The sequence below is a fragment of the Scleropages formosus genome, chromosome 16 (assembly GCF_900964775.1).
Source record: "Scleropages formosus chromosome 16, fSclFor1.1, whole genome shotgun sequence".
Classification (NCBI taxonomy): Eukaryota; Metazoa; Chordata; class Actinopteri; order Osteoglossiformes; family Osteoglossidae; genus Scleropages; species Scleropages formosus.
The window spans coordinates 11,942,217-11,960,127 of record NC_041821.1 but is presented as its reverse complement, the minus strand read 5'-3'; the positions used below and the strand labels follow the sequence as shown (position 1 = coordinate 11,960,127).

General features: G+C 41.0%; 1 protein-coding gene across 8 annotated transcripts in view; it reads right to left on the bottom strand.

The window, feature by feature from the left end:
* adgrl3.1 (adhesion G protein-coupled receptor L3.1) overlaps positions 1-9,334 on the bottom strand; it is a 177,604-nt gene extending 168,270 nt beyond the window's left edge. For 7 of the 8 annotated variants that reach the window (XM_018737955.2, XM_018737958.2, XM_018737959.2 and 4 more), the window contains exon 1: positions 8,690-9,334. The gene's annotated coding sequence lies outside the window, so the exon portion shown is untranslated. Of the gene's footprint in view, positions 1-8,649 lie in introns of all 8 variants that reach the window. The other variant, XM_018737956.2, reaches the window with a different exon arrangement.
* Positions 9,335-17,911: the final 8,577 nt, after the last annotated feature.

Sequence of the window (17,911 nt, the reverse complement as noted above, 5' to 3'; positions counted from 1 at the left end):
CCGGAGTTGTCATCAACTGCCTTATTGTAAGAGGTCAGGGAATAATTTTTACTTTTGCCTCAAATTGGTCTCCCACAGGAAAATTAGCTGCACCGTGCTTCGCTACAGCTTTCTTTCTTGCAAAAATGCACTGCAGTATAGTAAATAAAATTCCATCGACTGATTGGGTGATTGATTTTAAAAATAGCACTAGGCTGTAGTAAGTAGCAGTGTAGCGTAGAGACACATGTTTATTGCCAGCAGCTGCATTTTACAATGTGAAGTGGAGCAATTCACTGAGCAGATGCTTTTATCCAAAGTAACTTCACAGAACTTTACCCATTTATACAGCTGGACCTTTCAATTTAAGCATCTTTCTCAAGGGTACAGTAGCAAGGCCTTCCTGGAAATGGAACTGGAAAACTACAAGCCTGCATCCCTAACCACTATTACTTCACCCACAGTAAAAAGAAGTGATACTTAAAAAGTCTACAGAGTCAATGGCAGCATGAGAATCACATGCGTTTGTAATTGTAACATAAAACGGTAAACCACTGTGCAGTAAGCAGGATTACTGTGATGCTCACAAGTTCTGATGACAAGAACAATAAGAATGACTCACATAAGTGGTTTTTCTTCATCCACTCAGCTCGAAATGCTTTACAGTGCGAGTAACGCATCTCATTCACCATTACTGTACAGCACAGAGGTGAATAATGCATGGCAGTCATTCTGATCCAGAACGCTCAAAACATATGAACTCCAACTGCAGAGACGAGTGTTTTAATTAGCTAACAAACCTGGATGACAGTTGCATGTCCAGATTGATATGGCAGGACTGGGAATATGGCCACAGCTCTGGGTTTCACACTAATCTCACCTCTTTTTATTGTGTGTGCGCTGGGATGTTTAATGAGCTCAGTGTCTCAGGACTGTGGTTAAACTTCTCATCAGATGGACTGTATTTAAAAAAAAAAAAAAGTGTGGGATTCTAAGTTTTACATGGTTGAAATGAGAATTCCCAACTGTCACCCCAACCAACAGCATTTGGTCACCAGCTTTTAACTGGGACTCAGTTGTGATCTAATGACATCCCTTGATGAGAGCATGCCAGGGGGCGCTATGGCTTCCATCAGATACCATGACTTCACTAATGCAAAAAAGGGGTCCCTACAATGAGTCATGCTATTAGCCTGTAGCTCAAAGGGCAGACTTACAATAACCTGTACAAAGCTTCTAAAAGCAGCCTGCGGAAACTGGTCATAGCCATTGGTACACTAACAATGCACTGGAGACCATCTGACTCGCTGGCCTTACTCAGAAGCACATGCTCTGATAGTATTAAAGTGGGACAGCTTGGAAGAAAGCAAGTGTGAAGATCATATCAGTGAGCCCTACCGAGAATGGGCTGCTTTTGCCTAAGGGGATGCTGAAGCTGATGCACAACGGAAGGCGAAGCTGACCACCTGCGGTGTTTCCATGAATACAGGCAGGTGAGGCCTTCCTAATGCAGTTCCAAGAAGCTACTGCTCAGCTACCATGCAAGCACCTGGGATTCTGTAAAAGATTGTCTCCCCTCATTAGGATCTGCGGCACTGGGGTGGAACTGCCTGCCCAGGGATTTTCGTGTCCTACCACCTCACACTGTTCAGACTAGTGGTCATTTTGGTCATCTACCATTGTGGTGGTTAAGGAATTTGCACCTGAGGTCAAAAGAATGCTGGTTCTAAATACCCTCACTGATATCAATGGCTTTGAGTAAAATAATAGGCGGAGGAAAAGGGTTAACACAAGAAGTACAACTGAAAGTTGTACTCCAAGGTACGTAAGAAATGTATCTGCCATACAAGTAAACAATAAACGTAGTATCGTGGGTGAAATATCATATGATGCCTCAGCGTACGGGGTGTGTCCCCAGCATTGTCTGCCCATAGACGGGGCTTTTTTAAACTTTATTTTCATTCATCCAATCCCTGACCTATTTTATTCACAGTGTAACTGCACATGTTGAGCCAAAACAGAAGTGACATTCTTACGGGACAACAGGGATGACTATAGAGTGTCAGGCTGTAATGTATAGCCATTAGGGAACACTGTTATACTTGAGACAATTAACTCTAAAAACATAAGTGCATTTCATGCAAAAAGCCATTCTCAACAGTCAATTCCCCTCACATCTGATCGTACAAATGAAGGCGTGGATTATGCCTGCCTTCTGTCTCAACGTATTAAGCCAGAGCAAGGACTAAATAAGTGATACCGCAATGGGTGGGGTACATTAAACATGCATGCCCTGGGAAGTGCCGTCTGAAAAGCCTCTTGGATGAGAATCTGGGGGTGGAAGCATGGGCATTGTTTAACACCGGATGTGGTTTTGGATTTGGTGTGAGGACTCACTACTGTGTCACTACTCTGACTGCTGTTCAGATTACATGCTTGCACTATAATAGGGAATGTAAATCAGTCCACTTCATGGGCTTTGTGAGCTTGAACGGCCCGAGTTAGCCTATGTGTAACAGGGGAAATTCAGCAAGATGGTCAAATATCCAGACTTCAAATAAAAAGTTACACAAATATCGGTATTATACATAAATGAGCTCCAGTCATAGATACATTTTCAAGCTATCTTTAATTTACTTCATTTTAAATTATCTTAAGATTTATAAGCAATAAGATAGGTTTTTTTTTTAAAACTATATTTATGCAGCATAAATTTTAAGGTAAAGTGCTTTAACGTGTACTTGGGACAGCACTCACAATCGTAACTATTTATTACAATTCGAAATTTACACATAAAACTCAACCACAGTCATTGTTTTACAATTCAATTGCCTCTTAGAAATATAATTATTTTTTAAAAACCCAGCAAGATGGTTAAATTTTCGTTAGTCTGCAGTGGGAGTGCACATGGAAATGGCATGATTTTATATGTATTTTAATTAGAACTTTCATTTTCATATCCTTGCTTCTCTTGACAAAAAGCACAAGTTACCGCTAAAGAGACCAGCCCTATTGCATTTGTCAGATGGCTTTGCTACCCCCCTAAACCTTGTTAAACTGCAGAGCCCATTCATATTCTCCTCATGGTGTCCCAATGCACCTGTTTTTTTACTGTCTGAACAAACAAAAAAAAGAACAATATGACTCATCAAGCCAAATGAGACAGGGGAAAAAGCATTGAAAAGAATTTTCTTTTTTAGAAAGTACACAAGTGCAGCATGGTTTTTTTGCCATCTTTTGTGTGCCACCATGAAACCTTAACAGCGAAACAGAGTACTTGCACCTGTGCCATGACAACGCTTTTTTACCCTGATTTTCAACACCGCACCACTGCACTTCTTGAGATTCGGATGTCCACAACACCCCCCCCTCCCATGCTGTTTTAAGGAGCTTAGGGTAAAGGAGTCAGAAGGGTGTGTGGTCACTTCATTACCTCTTCACCTGTCAAGCTGCATGTTTTTCCACAAAGCCTGGCTGAAAATTGACACAAAAAAGAGATACATCTGAATAGAAGATGATAAGCAAACATCTGACATCTACAGGAGGCACTAGTGAGACCCTATTTCATAAAAATGTACCTTATTGGATCCATGGAAATTGTCTATATTCTGCTGCTGCTAACCTTCAAGTTACTCAACAGGGGGGTTGGAAAAATGTGGCTTTAATGCCTCGCACATATTACTGTAATAAATTAAAATCTATGACAAGCAGATAATAATCATACTGAACAAATTTCATGAAGGGGGTTTGCTTCCATCTCAGATTCTTATGGTAATACTACACAAACTGAAACACTACAAATTCAGGATTTTCATCTACCTAGAAGTGGAAAAGCAAGTGTGAATTATGCATGTATCCCTCATTAACTGATAAAGCAATGTGAGTCAAAAAATAATAAAATGTCATAATGAACACCACTTACACTGCTCAAGATTACACTCATCCATCAGCTAGTCAGACAGTGAATTACTATCCAAAATTTAGCCCTAACAAAATGTTATTCGATAAACAAAAGCAGATGCAGAAAGGGATAATTACTGAAATATGTGCTAAACAGCTATTGAAAGAAGGGAAAAAGAACTCTTTCTTTGTATACTGAGGGAAGAGCATTTTTTGTCTTTTCTCTTTTTTTCTCTTAATTTTTGAATAGGATTAAACGTTTTTTACAACATTAAAAGTTAAATGGCATATCATTATTAAATTAGGTAGTGAAGACTTTGGATGTGAGAATATTCATCACTTCAGGGATTGGTTATATTAATGATGGAATATTGAAACATCTGATAATTTGCTGTGAAGTGAAAAACGATACTGGCGCAGTTCTCTTGTTTTCATAATGCCTGCATTTCAGATTAATATTATGAATCCACTTTCCTTCCCTACAACATTTTTTTAAATATTATTATTATTATCAATATTATAAATAGTCACACCACCAAAAGCCATCATAAAATAATGTTTTAGTTCATCGTAAAGCAATGTCAGGTCATTCATATGTTTCCCACGTAAGCCGACCACCACAAGGCTCCCTTTCAAAGCAACACAGCGTGTGTCACAATGTCGGCACACTCTCCATCGGTGGCCAGCGCTGCCCCATTTTCCTCCATCTATCAAACACATTTGTTTCCTGTATTGCAAAGAATTGAGTGCAGGGCTTGAGGCTCTTACTTTTTTCATAAGCCTCGCCAACAAAGTGTCAAGACTGACCTGGCTCAAAGAGGCATTTCTGGTGGAGCTTTTCTCCACCACCGACACTTGTCATGGAGGAATCCTCCTGACGATTCGGTCTCGCCCAAAACAGCATAATCATTGCACCGCCTCGCCATGGAGATTCAGTCCTCGCACCGACAATGTCAGATCGGCTTGGCAGCGTGGCGCCTATGTGAGGAGACCGAGGCTGATGGCTGCTGGATATTACAATCTAATGTCTAAAGGAGGCCACATCCTTTAACATGCTAGAATATTCACAGCAAAAAAAGCAGATGAAGCCTTACAAACCAGGCCAACAATGTGGGTGGCAACAGACCTGTCCTAAATCACATCTCTTACATTAATACACAACTATATTCCAATAAAACTATTTATTGGTCATCACATCACCGCAGAGAATATGGTCTTGCAAACAAATTTAGTGTAATGCATTGTAAACAGAACATTGTGTTCATTAATTTTGGTAAGATCTCTTTCTTATATTGCTTTGAGATATACAGCACTGTCAAGAGATTTACATAAACCACTTGCTTATCATAAATAGTCTGTTGACTTTTTCATATCCTATAAAATACAAGGAATAAATTTACAGGAGTGCGGTAACTTGACAGATCAAGATATAGACCATTCCCATGGCACTAAGGTCTTCACAAATTAAATACAGAATGCCATCAAAGCAAAAATGTTTAAGGATCAAGTCATAATCAACCACAACTGGTACTGAGATGAGTTTAACAATACATATTCAAATACTTTCCTTAGGTATTGCATGTAGTAGAGTTCTGGCTATTATGAACAAATGGAGTTCAATTAATTTCCACCCATAAATCATGGTATAAGGGCATTTCTGGTGTAAACATTTCCAGTGCCTAAACACAAGTGAACAACAATGTGCAGTATTTTCGTCTAAACACAACAGCTCCTGCTGCTCTGAAGCAGCTCTTCCATAAAGGGTCATTGTTCTAGGAACCGACGTCATCGGGACAAACTGCTCGGCAGACCTTTAATCTCCCAGATGTTAATGGATTAATATGCGGCGAAACATCTTGACAGGCGATCCCAGGCGAGGCATCGCGCTACAGGTCAGGCAGGAGGTCAAACGATGGCTGATTAAGATGAGTCCTGCTAATCAGGCCTCGTCCCTCAGCCTTCCTCCCATTCGGCACAATCAATGACAATTATCTTAAACCTAGAGGGTGAGTCGCCTCTCAAGATATTCCTAATTGTTCAGTCACCACTTGTCTACCACATGTGTCAGAGGTCACAGGATATTGCCAAGACCTTGTATGTGTGCACATGAGCGCTATATATTCATACATAAATATGTGTATACACTTCTCTTATGATGAGTTTCTTTGTGATTGTCAAAGTGCTGAATGTAGAGGCAGCTTTGACACAAATAGATGTAATTAATATCCAAAAATATGCAATTACTAAGCATAAAATTGGTAATCAAGTTCACCAATCAGCATTTTAATTCATCTAAACGCCAATTTGTCTACATTACCCCAAATCTAGAGGGCATGCAAGCAATTCTGACATCTTTTGAATTCTAGCAGAATTATTATTATTATTATAATTATTATTCTTATTATTACTATTATTATTATTATTATAACCTTTACAATAGCAGTTTTGCCAGTACTTATTATAAATACATCCGTACCAACCAGCTCCCAGAAGCTCAAAAAGCTGTACAATATTCTCATGCCAACTGATTTCAGTTGGGAATCCAGCCCAAATGAATTGCGTTTAATTGATAGTAAACAATGTTTTATATTGAAAGTACTTAGTATTATTAACAAAACCCACTCTGATATCACTCAATTACACAATTAACATAATGAATATTTGTTACAGTTTTTGCAGTCTAAATGGATGAGTATGAATCAAACTGAATCGATGAAGTTATGAGGACCATTGTGACACTTCACAGGCCTTTTATTTTCCTGACACTGACTGTGAAAGTTACCATTCGGTCCCTGACACGCAGCAGGCTGAGCATGCCAGATGCAGGCTTTCTGCCTGAAGCTGTGCGCAATTTGCAGCAGGGACTAAAATTTGAGAAATAATATTCCACTGTGTTTGTATCTAAAAATATCATGATATTCTGAGTTATGTAAGCATTTAAACTAATTAAATGGCAAACCCCATCAGCACGAATTCGTCTTATCCTTTATGGAAGATCATGTATCTTTAGAATAACAACCACAATAGCGGCTTATAGTGCTTTCTTGAAAGCCCAGCCAACAGATCAGAACATGTAGATAAGACATGCATGAGCCGCACACAACTGAAATAACCTGAGATATTTATTATATCTCACTTTGTACACACGTCATTTGTGAAAGTGTAATTGGCAGCAGGTGGCGTAGTGGTTAGAAGTGAAGAGTTGCACTTGAGGGACGCAGGTTCAAATCCCACCTCATGCTGTAGTACCCTTGAGCAAGGTACTTTACTTTAATTGCTACCTGTAAAATAATTACCCACCTGTACAAATGGGTAAATCACTGCAATTATCTTAACATTGTTGTAAGGTGCTTTAAATTAAAGCGTCAGCCAGATACATAAATGTATAACTAATTATCCAAGCAAATCTGAACCTGGAATACAACACGCCGGAGCTTTTGAAATCTCTTCGTAGTCAGTACGCGAAGAACGTTGTATAATAAATAAATAAACAAACATACGGTTGCACTTAAGAAATTAAAGTTGAGAAGCATCACATACTACATGGTCCGTGAATTTGAACAGAGATTGATGATCTATTCACCGAGAGACGGATCATCTCTGTGACGACGCTCAGGTTGTCCTCTGGCGGCTGCGCCACTTCGCCCGCTTCGCGCTTCGCGAGGACGCACGTGCACGGCGCAGAAGAGCGCGTCGCGGCGCGCGCCTTTCCTGAACTTCCTCCGGGAATTTTATCGGAAAAACTGATACTGTCACGATAGAAGCCAGGCTCACTCGACATGATCAACCGCAATGAGGAAAAAGGTCGCCGGTAAACGGTCGAAATGTACAGAATACGGCTTAGTGTTCTAAGTTTATCGCAAACAATCCCGCTCTTCAATAACGCAACTTAACATTAACACTTTTTTTCTTCATTAAAAATTATACGTGTGGGAACAGGCATATTGCCCAATGCTGTACTCCACCTTTTCATCTCGCCTTAAATACATACAGAAAATTATAATGGCTACTGTATATACAGTCTTTTTGTACAGTAAAATCATTGTCACAAAATCATAATTGTAATTAGGCAGAATTACTGTAATACTTAGCCTACTATATTACTGTTATATAAGCACCTAAACTGATAGATAGATAGATAGATAGATAGATAGATAGATAGATAGATAGATAGATAGATAGATAGATAAGTCAAGGTCATTCAGAGAGTTTTTACAGATATTTACAGGCATATGATTGTTTCCAGCTTTATCTGTAATCAGTGCTGAGCGACGGTACCTATACATTTTGGGCAATAACATAATCAGTTAAAAATAACCGTAATAATATCAATAAACTGCAACAGAAGTATCTCGAAATGAACAACTCAGATCCCCTTTTTAAGCGTCAGCATAACGCCAGTGCAAATATATCCAAGTCGTGCTCCGTATTCATCCTTCGCTTCGGCAAAATGTGACATGACTTCCCACGTCTCTTATTTGGAGGGTAAGAATCCGGCAGTCTCGAACCCCAATCCATCAAGCCATCAATCAGCGCTCTACAGAGGAGAATGAGAATGCATGTGCAGACCGAGGCGATTCATTGAAAACGGCACAATTCACCTGCCCAGCAGTGTCTGTCTGCTTTCCGGAACGCAGCGAGATACGGAGCGCAGGTAACAGCCGAGGCTGCAATGATTCAATGAATAAAATTAATAATAAGATCGTCGCTCTCTCGTGATATACAATAAATAATCATGTAGGCGACATGCGGTACCGGACCAAAACGCACCTCAGTTAGGGACGCGTCAAAATGTGCCGAGCATCCTTACCACATCTCACGAGCTGCAGACGAGGCTGCAGCATCGATCCTCTTCAAGTCTTTCCATTGAAAAACAGCCGAGATCGCTGCCGTTATTCGTTGTTTTGTTTCTCATACAACTGTCCTTTCTCCCCTCGGAGCGCGGTTCTTGCGAGCCGAAGCCGCTTCACTCGAAGGCAGCGCGGCTTAAGGAAACGCGTCGACTTTCATTCCGCGTGCTGAAGCGCGCTCCCCTGCGCTGTATTCTCCATGAAGATGATGCTGCGCGGATCGCAGTCAGTGTCTAATATCCGTTCATTGGAGAGGGGGGCAACGTGGGCAGCGGGAAAGCTCCTTATTTCGCACACAGATCACTCTTCTCCACCCTCGGAAGAAGAAGCCTCCTTCCACCGCAGGCGGCCCCCGGTGCGAGGAGCAGGAGGCAGGCAGGGCAGAGGAGCGTCCAAAGCAATCCAGCGCTGCTACTCCGAGCTGCCGAAGGATCTCCCGGAATCGGCTTGTTTGCGGAGCGAAGCCCTGGAAGAAAATGAGAAACTGGTTTTGCGAAGCGGGGCTTCACATGGAGATGGCAGAAGAATGGCGAGATGAAAATTTCGGAACTGGATTTGCCCCAACTACGCGGACTCGGGCTCCATCTAGCCGTAAAGGCGGGGCAAGTGGCGCTCGCGGAACCCTTCGCTTCGCGCGCTGCGCACCCCCAGCTCTCCGCAGGTATTCGGAACTCCAGAGTGGGATGGAGCGCTGCAGTCCGCAGAAAATGTCAATCTGTCGAACCAGTGCTATGTTACCGATGGCCAGCGTTACATAAACATATGTAATTGTCACTGTTTCCATATCATATACGTTTCCATATATCCACTGGATATATACCTGAATTAATAGAGCAGGATTTTTCAAAAAGGTCTCATTAAAACAAACAAACAAAACTTTTTTTTTTCAGATAACTACTTTATGTGTAGTACATCACCCCTTCTATTCATGTCAGTGACATGTTCACAAACTGTCAAGTCATATCACAATATAAGACTAAGCAGCATACACAATGTGCTGTATAATCATACTGTTATTTGTGAGTTAAAATCACCATGGTGTCCATTTACATTTATTTAGCAGACACTTTTCTCCAAAGTAAATTCCAATGAACTCCATGTAGTCTTATCAGCCCACACACATTTTTCATCAAGGTGACTTACACTGCTGGATACACTACTTACAATGGGTCAGTCATTCATACATCAGTGGAACACATACACTCTCTCATTCACTCACACTATGGGGGAACCTGAACAACATGTCTTTGGACTGTGGGAGGAAACCAGAGCACCCAGAAGGAACCCACACAGACACAGGGAGAACATGCAAACTCCACACAGACTGAGCAGGGATCAAACCCACATCCTCTCATACCACTGAGGCACTGTGAGACAGCAGCGCTACTCACTGTGCCACCATGCCAACCGTTTAACCAGTCTTGAATAAATGCCTTCAAACAGGTATTGTTTTTAGGGTTTTGCATTTCATATCTGACTGATAATAACACATTGATTTCAAATAAAGTTATAATAGAATGCATTCATGTAATTAATTTCTCATAATATGTGCTTTAACTGGTAAACAAATTACAAGGGATGTTATTAAGTTAATGAGTGTCCCTGTCCACAAAAACAATAAGCACAAAATAATTAAATAAAAAGAGAAAATGAATGCTGGAACACGTTGTTAAGCTGCGTCTTTCACTGCAGCTATAGTCTTTGAATCTGAGGTTTATAAAGTGCTTTGGGTAGCAGGTAGCAGAGTGGTTAGGGCTGTTATCTGCCTTATCTGACAGTCCTCATTTGGAATTACACTCCTGCTGTAGTACCCTCGAGCAAGGTATTTACCCTGAATTGCTCCAGTAAAAATTACCCAGCTGTAAAAATGGGTAATTCATTGTAAAGCAGTTTATCTAACACTGTAAGTCACCATCAAAAAAGGCATTAGCTAAATGAAGTATAATAATGTACAGCGTTCCTTTGTTTACACATGAACATTTCAGTAAATTTCACTGTGTTTGGCATCTGGATTTTTCCATAGTGTTGACACACATTTTTGACTGTGTTCCCAGCTTGGTTCAATTTAAGGATCAGAAATAAACGTGGAGGGACCAAGCGACAGCAACAGTGAAATTTCAAATGTGAAGTTACAGATAAACTAAATCAGCAATTTCCCATGTATCATATATTGAAAGTCGTTATTGAATGTGGCAGATTATAATGAGGAGGCCCACTTCAGAGATACGACAGCAGCCAAATTATCTGTGTCATCACCAATTCAGACCCTGCCAGGCAACACTCTTCTAATCACAATTTTACTGGAAAATTGCGAAACTTAGTACTTATTCGCAAAAAAGAAAAAAAAAAAAAAAAATGGGCTCAGTTCAATGTCATCAACAATCCTCTGGAAGCACACTCTTATGTCTGCCTGTGGCATGTTTGTAGCAGATAATGCTGGATGAAAAAGAAAATAAGTTTGCAATCTTTGTCCACTTCAGATAGGTTTCTTGGACCCTTGGCTACACAATAATGCACTCAATTACATTGGGACCAATCTCCAGCCAGACGATCTATATATTGTTTGGAAGTAATGTCTCAAACACATGTGTGGAGCAGTTCAATGGAATTCTCAGATCCTCAAGCCACATTTTAAAGAATAATAATCATTTGTAGTAATTTTTGAACCTGGTGTAAATGTCTTCATTTTGTCTGATGCCAACTTGACTATATTTCCATCTGTTCGCTTGGCACATCAGTATTACTCCTGGCAAAGCCTTGTTGGAATGGAGTGGGGGTGGGCTGTTGGGATGTGGGTGCATCGTAAAAGTCAGTCTTCCACTGGGTTACAAGGCTGATTCAATTTACACATACAGTAAAACTTTACCTGCTGGATACTCTACTTAAAGTTACGTGGGCCAAGAAATCTAAAGCTGAATAGAATAACTGCTACCTTTAATCTATACTGTCAGTATATAATCAATATCTTTATAAATCACCATATGTCACTGGTTGCTGTAAGAGTCAGCTATGGCATAAGGAGAATTTAATAGACGCGCTTGTAAATTTTTATTTTTTGCACCTGTAGAATACCTTTTTCACCTCACTTTGTGTCTTGCATAGTGTTAGCCAGCTGAGACGAGCCTTGTACTTCTTCCTAGGTTTTCATCCACCACTGAGTATATTTCTAAGCAAACTCAAAAATAGGGAATAATAATAGCAAGTAAATAATAGCAACTATTAGCTTAACATTTCATTGTAATGACTATGTCTGCACTGTTTTTAATGCTGATCGTTTTTTATTTATTTAAATATGTTAGCCTCCTGAAATATACAGTAAAGTAAAATGCTTCACACTCAATAGAGGATCCATTACTGAGGCTAGGCTAAAAACATATTATCTCTTCTTTTTCCAAATTGGTATTTTCCACCATTTATTGTCTCCTGTCCCCTTTCAGGCGCTCTAAGTTCTGTGTGACCGAGTCCAGCCAATTATACGGGCTGGCTGATGCAAGCCGCTGTGTACGCTTGAGGCTCAGTCCGTTCTGGGGGTGGAGTTGAATCTCGTGGGCGGCAGGTCATTTTTTTTTCCTACTCTGCTTAATAGTTTGAAAAGGCTGGAAATAGTTCAGAAAGAATGTGAAACACATGAAGCCAAAGTCAGCCCTCAGTCACTCGACAGTCAGTGTTCACTGCACGCCTATACCGGACATGCTCTAACCCATTTTGTCCTCCTTATTAGGATGCAGCATTCACCGTGAAATTCCAGCTCAGTAATCACAAAAAAAAGATATGTTATTTTTCCTTAGAACTCATTTCCCTGTATGACATCATGAAAGTCAAGTTTGATACACTTGTGTACAAGCGCTGACCTCTCCTAATTATTCAAGCATCGGGCTGTTATGCGCATGAGTAATTTCCATACCCAGGGAACACACTGTGAAGCATATCACAATAAACTCCTTGGCACGACTACTGCTCTTGCTTGTTGACCATGCAGTCCTTATTTTGTGATTGCAGCTGCTGAACGAGCTCTTCGAGCACAGTACCACCCAAAATGACGGATGTATCGCTGCTGCAGGACTCCAGCACCCTGCGGTGAGCTCACGGTCACAAACTTTCCATCTTCCTTTCCAGTTTCCATCTTCAAGGAAAGCCCACCCCTGGAACTCAGACCACTGGCGCTCGCCACTTTGTCCATACATCCTCTCGCGCGAAAATAAACTTCTCGGGACACACAGCTACTCGAGAGACGTTCAACAGCAGCTTAAGCAGTTAAGACTGTCCTCGTTGCTTCGGACTGACAAGGTATTCGAGTGATACTCATCTTTGGAAATTCACACGCCAGCTTCTGAACACACACAAATACAGTTAGCAAATTTCATTTAGATTTGGAAATACAGTTTTTTTTTTTTTTCCCCTTAAGTGTTATGTTTGCTTCGTTGAAATTAATCATTTAGGATAGCTGTGACAGATGGGTTTCATAATGATGCGGTTTACTTGAAATTTGCAGGAATATGAAACAATGTGATGGAAGTGCAGTGAGGAGAATTGCGTAACGTGGACTATGTGAATAGCTGTGGGACTGTGACACTCCTCCAGTTAATGGGCCTGCACACAAACATTTCATTTTGGTAGAAAAATATGCAGTAAAATGTATAGCTAGCATGGAGAAGGGAGGTCTGCCTCTTTTCATTGTTTGGCTTGTGTGTTTTTCAAGCGCCTCGGTAAAGTGACTGCAGCGAACCACTCCGCGTGACAATTGTTTGGACAAAAGCTGGGTGACGCTGACAAGCTTTTCTGGTGTATCAAAGTGCCCTGTGAGCTTCCAGAAAGTCCTTCGATCCAGGCTGTCAGATGGTTTTTGGGACAGAGCGGAGAGTCTTTCAAAGAGTGGAATGGTATATTATCATTCCAGTGATAGTGGAAATGAGATCTGTACGTCGAAAGACCTACTTATACTCCTCATCAATCGACTGTTTTTTTTTTTCTTTTAAACTCCCCAAGGTAATAGGAGATTTTTTTCTCCTCCCAGTGGTACAGTACAGAGAAGAAGCGCAGTGTCTCTGCAGTTGTTGCTGTAGCTCAGACTTGCATTTCTTGAGAAGATTTATGAAGTAGCCTTCCCCCAGTCCTTTGCTATTTCCCAACTTCTAAATCTTCCTGAAAAGCTGGTTAAGCATTTCACTGGACCATCTTCAGGTCATGAAGCGTTTTGGCAGTGTACCATTGAGCCCTGGTGCTTTTTCATTGCATTATTTCTAAATTGGCTTCCTTTACATCTTGCCTTTGTTTGAACTTCTTTATATTTGCGTAGGCTGTTGAAGAATAGCAGCGATGGCGCTGTTGAAAAGTGCGTGTGTTTTATTGCTATAACTGAGTGAAAGAATAATGTCGGTCTCGCAAAACTCCACAGCTGTGAATGGCTCGCAATGTCAACACTGATAGGACAGAACTGCTGAACTGATTTTTATGGCCTCAACAGCCGTCACTGTAGTAATGTGTGATATACAGTGTGTGTAGCACCATAAAAACCAAATTTAGCAGCATTTCATTAACTTTCCACTTTCTCCTATTTAAATACAGCATATGCCACAAAACTGCAACTTTTATTGTTGATCCATCTATTTTTTTTTAATAAGCGCTGCTGTATTGGTTCATTAGTTTCCTGCACAGGTTACATGGAGTGATGAAGCCTCTTTAAAAGCACATTACTGCATTTCGCTGGCCCTTTCAGTAGATTTGCTTCTCAAAATAATGGCAGTGTGTGTCTTCTTGTTTGTGTGTGTGTGTGTGTGTGTGTGTGAGAGAGAGAGAGAGAGAAAACGTCAAAGAATGTCTCAACAGCCGCCATATGAATCTCCTGAATGTGTTCATATGATCAACGACACTTACATTCAAGTAATTTGAATGTATACTATCCATAGTTAGTAGTAAATAACAAGGATAGTTAAAAATACTGATCAATGCTTAAAATAGATGCAAATATTTTAGTCAATATAGTGTCCTGATTCTCTAAACAGTAGTTTTGTTAAAACAAGACACCAGTTTGAATGCAACTTGATGACTGACTCATACGTCCTCTTTTTGACCATCAGTAAAATAAATAATGGTCAAATAATCATTTGGTTATAATCATCAGTATTCTCCATGTAGCACATTGAATAAATATATAATACAAACATAATAATTTACAGCAGAAAAATAAAAAAATCCAACGGAAAAACACCAAAAGAAAACCACAAAACACACACACACACACACACACACATTTTCAGAACCGCTTGTCCCAAACGGGGTCGCGGGGAACCGGAGCCTACCCGGCAACACAGGGCGTAAGGCCAGAGGGGGAGAGGACACACCCAGGATGGGACGCCAGTCCATCGCAAGGCACCCCAAGCAGGACTCGAACCCCAGACCCGCTGGAGAGCAGGACCTGGTCCAACCCACTGCGCCACCGCACCCCCCAACCACAAAACAATTCCTCTAAAATTTGTCATTGCCAGCATGAATATAGATATGGAAAAAAAAAAAAAAAATCCTTGTGAACAAAAAGGACAAAGCTCCACTTCATCGTCATTAAGAGTTTAAAATAGATTACTGCAAGGTACCAGCTCTCCTGGGTAACAATGGATTATAGACTGCTCCCCATGAGGGTTTACAGTCATTGCAAACCTCCGACAGTGCCCTCCATGGAGCATTCATTTGAGACTGAATTTTGACCCGACTGACTGCCTCAAATGGACCCAGTGCACAAAACACTACTGTCACTCATGTCCAGTGCAGATCTCCTCTGCATTCTCCATTTAAATAGCCAGAACCTTTCAAACACCAACCCACCAGTCACACCAAAGCAGACGTACTGGAAGATGTCACATACAGTATTCTATATGCATACAGATCATTGCCTGTATAGACGGTACCAAAATACTATAAAAGAGCTGTAGTCAACACGGTCACTTGTTACCAGAAGCATCTGCTTCCATATGTGAGTCAAATTCTAATTACAAACCACTTCCTCACGCAGTTAGAAAAATAAATGATGACCCTTTTCCACGGTGTCTCAAATTCTGATCAGCTGTTACTTTAAAACAGATAACAAAAAACCAGACCTCCTGCTTAATGGATCAGTATCATTCACAGAGCCATACAAAACCTATAAAAATAAACTATCTCTGTCTGGAGGGGCTTCAGGGACAAGCAAGCAACTTACATGAACAATTAGAACATATGTATAGAGACATACATACATATGTACATATACATACTGTATATACAGTACAAACAGAAACCCACATGTACTGAATATATATATATACAGTATATGTATATATGAATGCGGTGTTGAAGTTGCCATGGTGAAAATATATGCCACTACTTTACTGGACAGTGTCTCTTTCAGAATCATGTTTATAAACAGTAAATAATAAGTGCAATTATTATGAATGTCTTTAGTAATGATTCAGCCCAAAAATATCATCAGTTATCAATAATTATTTCTCTAATATGTAGGGTCAAAGTAGTCTGGACCCTATCTTTGAAGCATAGGGAGTGAGGCTGACCATATCAGGGCGATTTCTCTCTTTCTCTCTCTCTCTCACACACACACACACACACACACACACACACACACACACACACACACACACACAAATAAATATAGAACCACCAGTTAACCAAAAATGCATATCTTTTCAATGAAAATATACACACTTATAAATGCAGGAGAGAAATGCAGTTAGGGGTGATATTTTAGCATTGTATGCCTGCAACTGAGGTTTCACTGAAGGCCCATTAAATGCTGGAAATGGCACTGCCACCTTCAGCCCTCTCAGGCAGGTTCTGCTCCACCACCCCTGGGAAGTACACATCAGTTTGTACTTTGCCATTGAGTGGAGCAGCTTGTCAGGGAGGTGGGCGTTGAAGGGCACTGGTGATGTCCAGCATCAATTGGAGGGGTAACCAGTACAGTCCAGCAGAAATAGGACAGATGATCTCTGACCATTCCTCAGCTCCCAGAGTGGTCTGAGTGCAGCAGAAATGCAGCATGAAGAGTACCAGGTGTAACCCGGGGTCCTCCTCTGTCCGTGTCAGTTTCCCATCCCATATGTCCAGCAAGCAGAGGACAAATTTGCTGTGCCACTGGTGATGGAGCTGGTTTCCCACAACCAACCTAATCCTATAGAACACAAGTGTGGAAATTGTTATAAAATAAGGTCGCAGGTCCTCCAGGTAGAGAGCTTGTTGCTTTGTCTAAATTGTCCAGGTAAGTCCTCTGGGGAGGATAGGTTTTCCTGTCTACCCCCTCCACTCAACTTTGCCTTTCAGCAGACAGAAAAATGAGAAGAACTATGTGATGCTTTGCCATCAACTATATAATCACCATAATGCCGCGAGATGGATGCTGCTGGGGAATATGGAAAGGTGCAAAACGATCCCTTCTGTAATGCTAAAAGCCACTGTTGGCTTTGAGCACACTCACACCATACAGAGCTGCCATTGTGAGAACTAGAGTCATTACTTTACACCTGAGAGTGAAACACAAGACCACCTCGAGAGTGTCCAGCTTGGATTCAAACCAGACAAGAGCTATTTTTCTCAGTCTGTTAGAAAAAAATAGCACCCCTAAGTTTGGAGAGTGACGTTTTCAACTTACATTATTGTTTCACATTAACTGTCCTTATACATATGTACACAGTGCACACAATGTACATTGTACGTCAATTTAAAGAGTCAGTCCATATAAACGAGTCTTTTTATGTTTTATTTTCATTATGGTCAATTAACTACTCAGAATAGATAGATAGATAGATAGATAGATAGATAGATAGATAGATAGATAGATAGATAGATAGATAGATAGAGGGGGCGCGGTGGCGCAGTGGCGCAGTAGGTTTGCCGGGTCTGCTCTCTGGGATTCGAGTCCCGCTTGGGGTGCCTTGCGATGGACTGGCGTCCCATCCTGGGTGTGTCCCCTCCCCCCTCCAGTCTTGCGCCCTGTGGTGCCGGATTAGGCTCCGGCTCGCCGCGACCCCGCTCGGGACAAGCGGTTTCAGACAGTGTGTGCTTATAGATAGAGTATACTGAAGTTCAATGAAGTTAATGGCAGGTTGTGTATAATAATAACAGAATTGCTAAGGAAGTTTTGAAAAGGGGTTCCTACAGTGTTCTGCAGAAATATTTAACCCAAATAATTGGCTCGA